The following is a 12,107-nucleotide window of genomic DNA, read 5'->3' as shown; positions in this document are numbered from 1 at the left end:
TACAGCCAGCACAGTATAATACTTCAAAAAAATGGTCATGGGAGATAGAGCACATTCAGTAAGGCTACCTGCAATCTAGCGATGCAGGCACAGGTAAAATAGAGCACTATGAGAGACCATTAAGGTGTTTGGAAGAAGGGATATTCAAATGCCTTACAGAGAAGGTGATGTTTGGGCCCAAGGGTCAGATTTGATCGCTGATATGGGTGAAGGCTGTTCCAGGCACAAGGAACACCTTGAGCAAAGGTGTAGAAGGAGAATGGGCAGAGTTAGGAGGCTGGTGAGTTGTGAGTGGTCTCTGGTTAGAGCATAGCATAGCTGGGGAGGAGAGCTTGGATACAAAAGAAGAAGTCTAGAAAGGTAGATCAAGGGAATTTTCCTTTGGGATTTGAATACTATGATGAACACTTCTTCCAACTTCACTTTGTAAGCGAAATGGAGTCAACAGAGGCTTTTGATCAGGGAAGAAACTCTGTCACTAACTTCAACGATCTTGATGACATTTCACAGGGGCCTTCTCCTATGTCTGAGGCGGAAGTGTCTCATTTAGTTTTTCCAATGACTTTATGAGATAGGTACTATCATTATCCCAATTTAATGTGTTTAGGAACTGAAACTAAGGAAATTTCAGTGTCTGCTGAAGTCACATCGTTGGTAAATATGGAAACCTGGATTTGAACCCTGGTTATCTGATTCTAGAGTCTAGGCTTAACTGACATGTCACTGAGGGTCTCCTTCATTGGTGTCAAAGAAAAATAGCCACACTGACAGTGTGAGGCAGTTGGGTAGTGGATTGCAGAAGGAGAGAACAGGGATAGGCCAGCTATAATAGAAAGTGACTTTAGAATCATATGAAATATCTCAAAAGAAGGCCAGGCAAGATTTAGCAACTGCTTATATATTGAGAGATCCCCTGATTAAAGATAGTTTACTGGGAGAAAGATGATACCTTTAGTGAACTAGAGAATGCAGGAAGAGGTGTGCATTGGGTGGTAGAAGATAAAGAGATGTTTTTGGACATTTTCAAAAAGAAGTACTTACAGAATATCCACGTAGATGTTTGGGAAGTACAGGGAAATGTAATTTAGATGTAGCTATGCTGCAAGAGATGGATCACTGGACCTGATTCTGAGACTTTACTATTAGGATTGTGGAGACAGTGTAAGTGTGGTGCTTAAATCCATAAGCTCTGGAGCTCAACAGTTGGGTGGAATCTGTAACCACCTGTTTATTAGCTGTGTCCTTAGACAAGCCTCAGATTCTTTGTCTGCAGAATGGGGATACTAACTCAGATTCATATTTCATAGTACTGTGCAGAGGATGAAATGAGAGGAGCCACGTGGAGCACTTGGCACAAGACAAATGCTTGAGAAACAGGCATTGCATTTGTTTTTGCTTCTTGTAACCCAGAAAGATGCCCCTTGGCGATGGACCTCACTCTTCATTTCTTTTCCCTACCAAGACCTTTCTGTGTCCACGTCAGAACTTAGTTTTCCTTGTTTAATCTTTCAACATAGCAGCTTCCTTTTTCTTAAAGCTCAGTTTCTCTACTAACCCAGGATAATCTTTTTTTTTTTTTGACAGAGTCTCGCTCTGTTACACAGGCTGGAGTGCAGTGGTGCCATCTCGGCTCACTGCAAGCTCCGCCTCCTGGGTTCACACCATTCTCCTTCCTCAGCCTCCTGAGTAGCTGGGACTACAGGCGCCCACCACCATGCCCGGCTAATTTTTTATATTTTTAGTAAAGATAGGGTTTCTTTTTTTTTTAATTATACTTTAAGTTTTAGGGTACATGTGCACAATGTGCAGGTTAATTGCATATGTATACATGTGCCATGTTGGTGTGCTGCACCCAGTAACTCGCTATTTAACATTAGGTGTAACTCCAAATGCTATCCCTCCCCCCTCCCCCCACCCTACAACAGTCCCCGGTGTGTGATTGATGCTCCCCTTCCTGTGTCCATGTGTTCTCATTGTTCAATTCCCACCTATGAGTGAGAACATGTGGTGTTTGGTTTTTTGTCCTTGCGATAGTTTGCTGAGAATGATGGTTTCCAGCTTCATCCATGTCCCTACAAAGGACATGAACTCATCATTTTTTATGGCTGCATAGTATTCCATGGTGTATATGTGCCACATTTTCTTAATCCAGTCTATCATTGTTGGACATTTGGGTTGGTTCCAAGTCTTTGCTATTGTGAATAGTGCCGCAATAAACATACGTGTGCATGTGTCTTTATAGCAGCATGATTTATAATCCTTTGGGTATATACCCAGTAATGGGATTGCTGGGTCAAATGGTATTTCTAGTTCTAGATCCCTGAGGAATTGCCACACTGACTTCCACAATGGTTGAACTAGTTTACAGTCCCATCAACAGTGTAAAAGTGTTCCTATTTCTCCACATCCTCTCCAGCGCCTGTTGTTTTCTGACTTTTTAATGATCACCATTGTAACTGGTGTGACATGGTATCTCATTGTGGTTTTGATTTGCATTTCTCTGATGGCCAGTGATGATGAGCATTTTTTCATGTATCTTTTGGCTGCATAAATGTCTTCTTTTGAGAAGTGTCTGTTCATATCCTTCACCCACTTTTTGATGGGGTTGTTTTTTTCTTGTAAATTTGTTTGAGTTCATTGTAGATTTTGGATATTAGCCGTTTGTCAGATGAGTAGGTTGCAAAAATTTTCTCCCATTCTGTAGGTTGCCTGTTCACTCTGATGGTAGTTTCTTTTGCTGTGCAGAAGCTCTTTAGTTTAATTAGATCCCATTTGTCAATTTTGGTTTTTGTTGCCATTGCTTTTCGTGTTTTAGACATGAAGTCCTTGCCCATGCCTATGTCCTGAATGGTATTGCCTAGGTTTTCTTCTAGGGTTTTTATGGTTTTAGGTCTAGCATTTAAGTCTTTAATCTGTCTTGAATTAATTTTGTATAAGGTGTAAGGAAGGGATCCAGTTTCAGCTTTCTACATATGGCTAGCCAGTTTTCGAGATGGGGTTTCACTGTGTTAGCCAGGTTGGTCTCGATCTGCTGACCTCATGATTGGCCCACCTTGGCCTCCCAAAATGTTAGGATTACAGGTGTGAGCCACCATGCCCGGCCAACCCAGGATAATCTTTTAATGTTTCCTTTTTTCCTTTTTCTAGACTCAGTGTGGATATGATTTTCTCCATTGTAGCCACCTTACTTCATGGAGTTATGTGTCTTAGACTGAGGAGGGGACCAGGCAGCCCACGTTCCTCCGTTCCTCCTGTTATCTTTAATGGTACAGCTTATTTGTTTATTTCACAAGTTACCTCTGAGCATCCTTTGGCTGCAATTCAGGAATTTTCGTTGTATGCCTCACAAGCAGTGTCTGGTATATAACATAGACATATGTAGAAAGATATGAATAATAGTTGCTCTTCTTAGGCAGGATTCAGTGGAATCAGATAACAATAAGAAAAGCCTAAGACGGGTTTCCTACTCTTTTAGTACTAGAAGTGTCTATAACAAAGGAGAGAAGTGTGGAGGAAATGAATTATTGTCATCATTTGAATTATGATGCTAAGAGAAAGAAAAAGAAACTTTTTACCCTGGAGAAAATAATGGACATGTTGTGTGGGTAGGGTCATCTGTCCCTGATGGTTTGCGGGCTGTCATTAGAAACCAGTTTGAAAGAATGATTGTGTGGGCCCCTACAATAGCCTCATAACTGAGGTCCTTTCCAGGGTTGCTCCTTCTTTCAGTCCATGCCAACCCCAAGCATTGCCTCAATTTTGGCTGGGCTCAGTGGCTCATGCCTGTAATCCCAGCACTTTGGGAGGCCAAGGCGGGTGGATCACCTGAGGTCAGGAGTTCGAGACCAGCCTGACCAACATGGTGAAACCTCATCTCTACTGCAAATACACAAATTAGCTGGGCATGGTGGTATGCACCTGTAATCCCAGCTACTCAGGAGGCTGAGGCAGGAGAATTGCTTGAGCTCAGGAGGCAGAGGTTGCAGTGAGCTAAGATTGCACCATTGCACTCCAGCCTGGGCAACAAGAGCAGAAGAAACTCCATCTCAAAAACAACAACAACGACAACAACAAAAACAAAAACTCAACACTTTATCAAGTTACCCTCCAGCTAAAAATAGTTGTATGACTTCCCTGTGCCTAAAGAAGTGAGTACCAAAGCTTTTCGGTAGTCATCAAAGTGCTCTGCCCTCAGCTCCGTCTCATCTTTCAACTCTTCTCTTTCCCACACCCCTTCCATCCAGTGCATCAGAGCTTCTTGCTACTCCTCATTCCCACCTCTATGTGTGGCGTTTATATTTGTGCTATACACAAATATCCTCTGGAGTCAGCATCCATTTGCTGAGTGATCAGCAGTCCTTAATAATTCTCTCATGCACTTTGCCTCCTAGATCAGCCCTACCCACCTGCCCTCCTGGCTCCCTTACTTTCCACAGACCCACAGCTTGCCTGCCTCCTACTCTACCTGCATACTCAAGTTAAAACTTGGATTATTTGCAAAAGATCAATAAGCAAACTAATGAAATACATGTAATTGAAAAGAGAGTGTGGTCTGCAATGTTAAACAGTGGGTTGAGAGTGAAGGCTGTGGCCTTTGAGCTTTAGCTTTTCATAGCATCTGGCTCAAAGTGGAAGAGACTTTGTGAGAGCTACAACCTTCTAGGGGCCGAGCCTACATCTCTGGTAATGTAAAGGGCTTTAGAGAGGAGGTATTAAGAATATCCTCATGATCTGAGAGAGTAGGACTCCTTAAACATTTAATGTAGTAACAGGAAGGAGCTTGAGAGAATCTTGTTCAGTAATTATTTGTGATCCTTCTGACTGCCTATCTGAGTCATTCTATCCACCAGTCAACTGGAATTTACCAGATTTCTCTGATCCTGATTGAGTTGATTTATATAAACTATAGTGAGTTTCTTTTTGGACACAATGCTCCATGGAATTAATCAAACTTTGGGTTTGTCTACTATAATAAGTTCAATAGTTGCTTTCTGCCTGAGGATGACTCCTTGCCTTCATTAAATCTGAAGGTTTCAGCTTTTGTTAGCACACACCATCTCAATCGATACAGGCAAGTGCAGCTGTCTCCTAAATGAGGATGTCAAGCCAAGGCCCCAATAACCATTGGTTACTAAATGTTTAATGATCTTCTTTGTGTGTCACAGCACCCTCATCACATTCAGTCTAGGGCCTTGAACCTACCTTAAAAAAATACTGTTCTAAAATTTAACCTGTTACTTACCATTTTTATTTTCCTTGTTTAAGATTTTGTTATAATGATCAGAACACCGCACTAGGAAACACAAAGTGGGACCCAAAAGTTGGCAGAGCTGAGAACCATCAGCTCCACAGCACCTTCTGCCTCCAAGAGGGTAGCATTTCCTTAGTATGGTGCCTATTAGTGCTGTTTACCAAATGTTCTCATCTCTCCTCATTCCAAGTATATACATGATATAAGCGTATTTCCTGACTCCCTTTTTGACAGTATCATGTGACTAGGTTTGGCCAATGAGCTGAAAAGATAAGCAACATGTGTCACTTCTTTGCTGGAGCATTAAGGTCAACATGAGACTCTTCCACGTTCAATTTTCCCTTTGCTATTTTAACAGCCTGGGTTTTTCAGAGAAACATGTATATTGTAAGGAATTGGTTCACACAGTTATAGAGGCTGAGAAGTCCCAAGATCTCTGGTTGGCAAGCTGGAGACCTAGGAGAGATGATGATGTATGTTCCAGTCTGAGTCTGAAAGCCTGAGGATGAGGAAAGCCAATGGCATAAGTTGGAGTCTAAGTTGGAGTTTAAGGCCAAGGACAGAAGACTAATGTCCTAGGTTAAAGACAATCAGGGACAAGGCACAGTGGCTTACACCTGTAATCTCAGCCCTTTGGGAGGCTGAGGCAGGTGGATCACTTAAGATCAGGAGTTTGAGACCAGCCTGGCCAACATGGTGAAACCCCATCTCTACTAATAATACAAAAAAAAAATTAGCTGGGCATGATGATGGGTGCCTATAATCCCAGCTACTCAGGAGGCTGAGGCAGGAGAATTGGTTGAACCCAGGAGGCAGAGGTTGCAGTGAGCTGAGATTGTGCCATTGTGCTCCAGCCTGGGCAACAAGAGCAAAACTCTGTCTCAAAAAAAAAAAAAAAAAAAAAAGACAATCAGGCAGAAAGAGGGCAAAGGCTCCCTTACTCAGACTTTTGCTCTTATCTAGGGCTATCTATCTATCTAGGGCTCAGATTAGATGAGGCACACTCACACTGGGGAGGGCAGTCTGCTTTACCCAGTCTACTGGCTCAAACATTAATCTCATTTAGAAACATTCTCACAGATACACCCTGAATAATGTTTGACAACATATCTGGGCATCCAGGCCCAGTCAAGCTGACACATACAATCCATCCCTTGTCAACTTGGCACCCACATGAATCTTCTTAAACCATGCTTAATCTCCAAATAAAGACAATAACAAGGCTATAATTCCACCCAACATGCTACAAGTATCCTGCATACGACTGAAAACACAGTAACCTCTTCCCCAGAAAAAGAGGTAAAATCCTTGAGAGATATTTACCCTTCTCCTTGATATCCCATACATGAAATAGTATTACATATAATTAATAATACTTAAATGTTATGATATAAAATCAGTACAGCTTATGCTACATGATAAGGGAATAAGAGAGGAAAGAAAATAAAGATTTTTACTCAGTACACATACACACACACATATATGTATATATTTATATATATATTTACAACAAAATAAAAAGGAAATACTCATGACAATTACAGTCCTCATTTCTGTAACTGGTTATGTGGTCGTAGCTGCTGCTTGTAACTATCTTCTTCCACTACCCATTCGGTATTCCTTTCCCCTCTGCAAATGCCTCAGTTAGTCATGGTTTTTCATCTGATGGAGCTACCGAAACCCTTATTCCTGAAGGATCTGGGTTGTTGCATTTTCTATTAACCTTAATCCCAGGGCATGGTGATACTAAGAGATGCTTTCAGGGATCTCCTGTATTCCAGACATACTCTTATTTACCTCCATTATATAGTAGCTGCCCAACTGACCCATGTTAGTCAGGATCAATCACACCAGCCACCACAGTCACTTTCTTCTTTGCTTATTGATTCAAAGGCAGCAGAGTTCCAAGTGGCCAGTGGCAGTGTGAATTTTCAGTTCAATAGAGTCAGTGTTGTGTCTCCTTTTAGAAGTGTTCCTTCCTTTGGAACTAACACCCCTAGGCTAGCAGAGGATTTTACTAGTGGGTCACTAAGGTTAATAGTGAGTGGTGCCACTCCCATTTCTGCCCCTTCATTCCTGAACCTGTAAATCCTGGCTTTGGGAGAAACAGCACCATAAATTAGATGCTGATTCAGAGCATGCAGCCTTCAGGAGAATCTTTCCCCAACCCTGCATGGTATTGCCACCTAGCTGGTATAACTGAGTCTTCAAAAGGCTATTTTACCATTCTATTAAACCAGCTGCTTCAGGATGGTAGAGAATGAGGTAAGGCCATGAATTCCATGACCATGGGCCCTGGGCCCATCACTGCACATTAGTTGCTGTGAAGTGAGTTCTTCAACCAGAAGCTATGATGTATGGAACACAATGATGATAGATAAGGCACTCCGTAAACCTTTTTGGTAGAAGCATTGTGTGCAGGGAAGGAAAACCCATATCCAGAGTCAGTGTCTATTCCAATAAGAACACATGTAACCTCTTCCATGATGGAAGTGATGCAGTGATATCAACTGGCCTCCAGGTAGCTGTCTGACCACATCAGGGAATAGTGCTATATTGTGGACACAGTATTGATCTCTGCTGTTGGCAGATTGGACACTCAGCAGTAGCTGTAGCTGGATTGGCCTTAGTGAGTGAAAGTCATGTTTGCTAAGCCCAGGGATAACTTACATCCCTGCCACCATGGGCACTTTGTTCATGCCTTATTGGGTTATGAATAGGATGGCTGGGAAAACAGACTGACTAGTATCCACAAAGTGGGTCATCCTATCCACTTGACTATTAAAATCCTCCTCTGCTGAGGTCACTTTTTGATGAGCATTCACATGAGATACAAATATATTTACATTTTTTGTGCATTCAGAGAGATCAATCTACATACCTCTTTCCCAGATACCATTGTCACCAACTTGCAAATCATGTTCAAGTCCCTGACCATCCAGTAAAATAATTGGCTATAGCCCATGAATCAGTATTAATTACATGTCTTGCGATTTCTCCTTCCAAGCAAAATATGCAACCAGGTACATTGCTCAAAGTTCTGCCCACCAGGAGGATTTCTCTTCACCACTGTCCTTCAGGAATATCTTAGGAAGGGGCTATAGTGGTGGAACTGTCCACTTCCAGGTGGGACCTGCATATCATGCAGAGCCATCTGTAAACCAGGCCTAAGCCGAGTCTTCTCTTTCTCCATCAACTGATTCTAGGGAACTCCCCATGAGGGTGTAAGTGCAGGCTGGGAGAGAGAAGGCAATGTAGCAGGAGTGGGCACCATGGGCATTTGGACCACATCTTCATGTCACTTACTTGTGCCTTCAGGGCCTGTTCAGGCCTGATTGTGTATATACCACTTCTGTTTCATGGTGGAGTGCTGCTGTGTATGTCCAACTTTATGACTTGGTGGGTCAGATGACATTCAGTTCATGATGGGTAGCTCAGGTTGCCTAGTAACCTGGTGGGCCATGGTTAAGCATTTAGTTTCTACTAAGGGCCAGTAGTAGGTCAAGAACCATTTCTCAAAAGGAGAATAGTTATCCGCAGAGGATGGCAGTGTTTTGTTCCAAAATCCCGAGGGCCTGAACTACAGTTCACCTATAGGGGCCTGTCAAATGCTCCAAACAGCATCTCCATTTACCACTGGCACCTCAAACACCATTGGATCTGCTGGATCATATGGCTGAAGTGTCAGAGCAGCTTGCACAGCAGCCTGGACCTTTTGCTGAGCCTTCTTTTATTCTTAGCCTCATTCAAAATTGGTAGGTTTTGGGTCATTCAATGAATGGGGTGGAGTAAGATACTCAAATGAGGAATGTGTTGTCTCAAAACATCCAAAGAGACCCACTTGGCATTTTGACTTTTTTTTTTTTTTTTTTGGTTGTAGGGGAGGTCAACTACAACTTATCCTTCACTTTAGAAGGGATGTCATGACATGCTGCACACCATTGAACTCATACGAATTTCACTGAGGTGGAAGGCCCCTGAATTTTTGTCATATTTTTTCCCACCCTCTGAACATGCAAATGTCTTACCAATAAGTCTAGAGTAGTTGCTACTTTTTGTTCGCTAGGTCCAATCAGCATATTGTCATCAATGTAATAGACTGGTGTGACATCTTGTGGAAAGGAAAGGCAATCATGATCCTTGTGAGCTAAATTATGACATAGGGTAGAGTGTTGATATACTCCTGAGACAGGACAAGGTATATTGCTGGCCTTGTCAGCTGAAAGCAAACTGCTACTGGTGGGCCTTATAAACAGGTATGGAGAAGAAGGCATTTGCCAGATCAATAGCTGCATACCAAGCACCAGGGGATGTGTTAATTTGCTCAAGCAATGACACCACATCTGGTGCAGCAGCTGCACTTGAAGTTTACACCTGGCTAAGCTTGCCGTAATCCACTGTCATTCTCCAAGACACATCTGTCTTCAGCATAGGCCAGATAGGTGAGTTGAATGGGGATGTGGTGGGAATCACTACCTGTCTGGGTTCTCCAGAGAAACAGAGCCAATGTGATATCTCTATCTGTATATCTATGTCTACATCTATATATCTATATACATGTTTATTACAAGGTGTCAGCTCATACAATTATGAGGGCTGATAAATCCCATAATCTGCCATCTGCACACAGAGGACCCAGAAAAGCTGATGGTGTAGTTCCTGTCGGAGTCCAAATGCCTGAAAACCAGAGAGACAATGGTTTATATTCCAGTTCAAGTCTAAAAGCCTGAGAACTGGGCGTGTCAATGGTGAACTCCTAGTCCAAAGGCAAGAGAAGATCCAGGTCTCTGCTCAATCCATCATGCAGAATGAATTCTCCATTCCTCTGCCTTTTGGTCTACTCAGGACCCCAGTGTATTGGCTCATGCCCACCCACATTGGGAAGGGCAATCAACTTTATTCAGTCTATCGACTCCATTGCTAATCTCTTCTGGAAACACTCTCACAGACACACCCAGAATAATGTTTAATGAAATATCTGGACACCTCATGTCCCACTCAAGTTGACAATAAAATTAATGATCACATCACCTCTGATCTTTCAAGTCCTTCATGGTGGCACTAATCTCTGTAATTCTTCCAGGAATGCAGTACAGGTTGAGTATCTCAAATCTGAAATCCAAAATGCTCCAAAATCTAAACCTTAAACTGACTTGATGCTCCAAGGAAATGCTCATTGGAGCATTTTAAATTTTAGATTTTCAAATTTGGGATGCTGAACCAATATGTATAATGCAAATATTCCAAAATTAAAAACAAATTCCAGGTAAAAACTCTTCTGGTCCCAAGCATTTTGCATAAGGGATATTGCATTTGAATTGCATTTGGTTTACTATTTTTCTATGTAGAGGCAGTTCTATTGGCTTCCACTTGGCATTTCCCATCACAACAGCCCCCACTTTACAGGTCGTGGAGTCAATGTGGGGGTTTTGCCACATGCTGAGTAGATCTACTCCAATTATGCATTCTGAAGCTCAGGAAAGGCCACAGGATAGGTTTAGGGACTCACTGGATCCACTGTGGGATGGACCTGAGCTAAAACTCCATTTATCACCTGACCTCCATAAGCTCCTGTTCTAACTAGGGAGCCACAGTGACATTTTGAATTTTCTGGAATCAGTATCAGTTCAGAAACAGTGTTCAGTAGTTCCTGAAAGGCGTGATTATTTCTTTTATTTTCCCAATGTACAGTTACCCTAGTAAAAGGCAATAGGAATGTCCCCATTCCTACTTACAGAATCCTTTGGGAAATGCTGGGAGAAAGATTAACAGTACACATTTTTGGTAGTATACTTGGGTCCTTCCTTGAGGGGACTCAACCTTCCATTTATTCAAAGGGTTCTGAGTCTATAAACTGGCTCAAGTCTGGTAGTTGACTGAGGGGCTATGACTCTCTTTTTACTATGATTTGAGTTAGACATTTGTTCACTTGATCTAGAACTTTTCTGCTTATACAGATCAAGTAAGAATTTAATGGGCATCTATCTATTTCACATTTAGGAACACAGTCATTAACTAGCTAACACCATAGATCTGAGTAAGTCAGACTATTCTGATTGCTGCTTTGACTCTACTATTACAGTTGCCACACCCGCTTTTCCTCTGGCAATTGAGTGCTGCCACTTGGCCTCTGCCACCCCATCCCATTGCATTTAGACTTCCCAACTCTGTCTGCCGTCCATATTATCAGTTCTGACCTATAGAGAAGTGATCACAGAACTCAACAGGGATGCTATGTTTCCCGTCACAAATTTACTTCTCACGATAGTGGTGAAAGATGTCTTGTTGGAGGCCCATCTAACTCCCTGAGCTGCACCATTAAATGCAGAATCTCTGCTTGGTGGACTCTTGTCAATAAATTCAGACTGATCTAATTTAATGTTCCTTCCAAAATTATCCCACACCTTTAATATCCATTTCCACATATTAACCCAGATTTCTGGTTGTATAAATTAGAAAACTCAAGTAGTTCTAGAGTATAGCACATCTCCTCATGGGTCCCACTTTTTGCCTCACCTGCAGGGGCCTTTTGTGACTTGAGTCTAGTTGAAGGTCAAGAATCAAGGAGAGGTAGTAGAGGTGGGTCCTGAGGAGAATCAGTATTGTCTTCCACAGCAACTGCCTCAGAGGAGGCCATTATAGTTTCCTTGGACAATGAGGGGTTACTCCCCTCAGATGAGATTGGAGAAGCCACTATCCCACTACCAGTGAGGGTGCTTCTACTGGGGATGAGGAGGTCACTTCCACTGGTGGTGGGAAAGCCTCTTTCACTGGCAAAAAAGACTCATCACAATTTAAGGGCTCAATGTCCCCACCTTCATCAGGGTCTTCTCACATGTCCCCATTCCTACTTACA

This window comes from Nomascus leucogenys, chromosome 4 (assembly GCF_006542625.1).
Source record: "Nomascus leucogenys isolate Asia chromosome 4, Asia_NLE_v1, whole genome shotgun sequence".
Classification (NCBI taxonomy): domain Eukaryota; kingdom Metazoa; phylum Chordata; class Mammalia; order Primates; family Hylobatidae; genus Nomascus; species Nomascus leucogenys.
Note: the sequence above shows the minus strand (reverse complement) of the source record.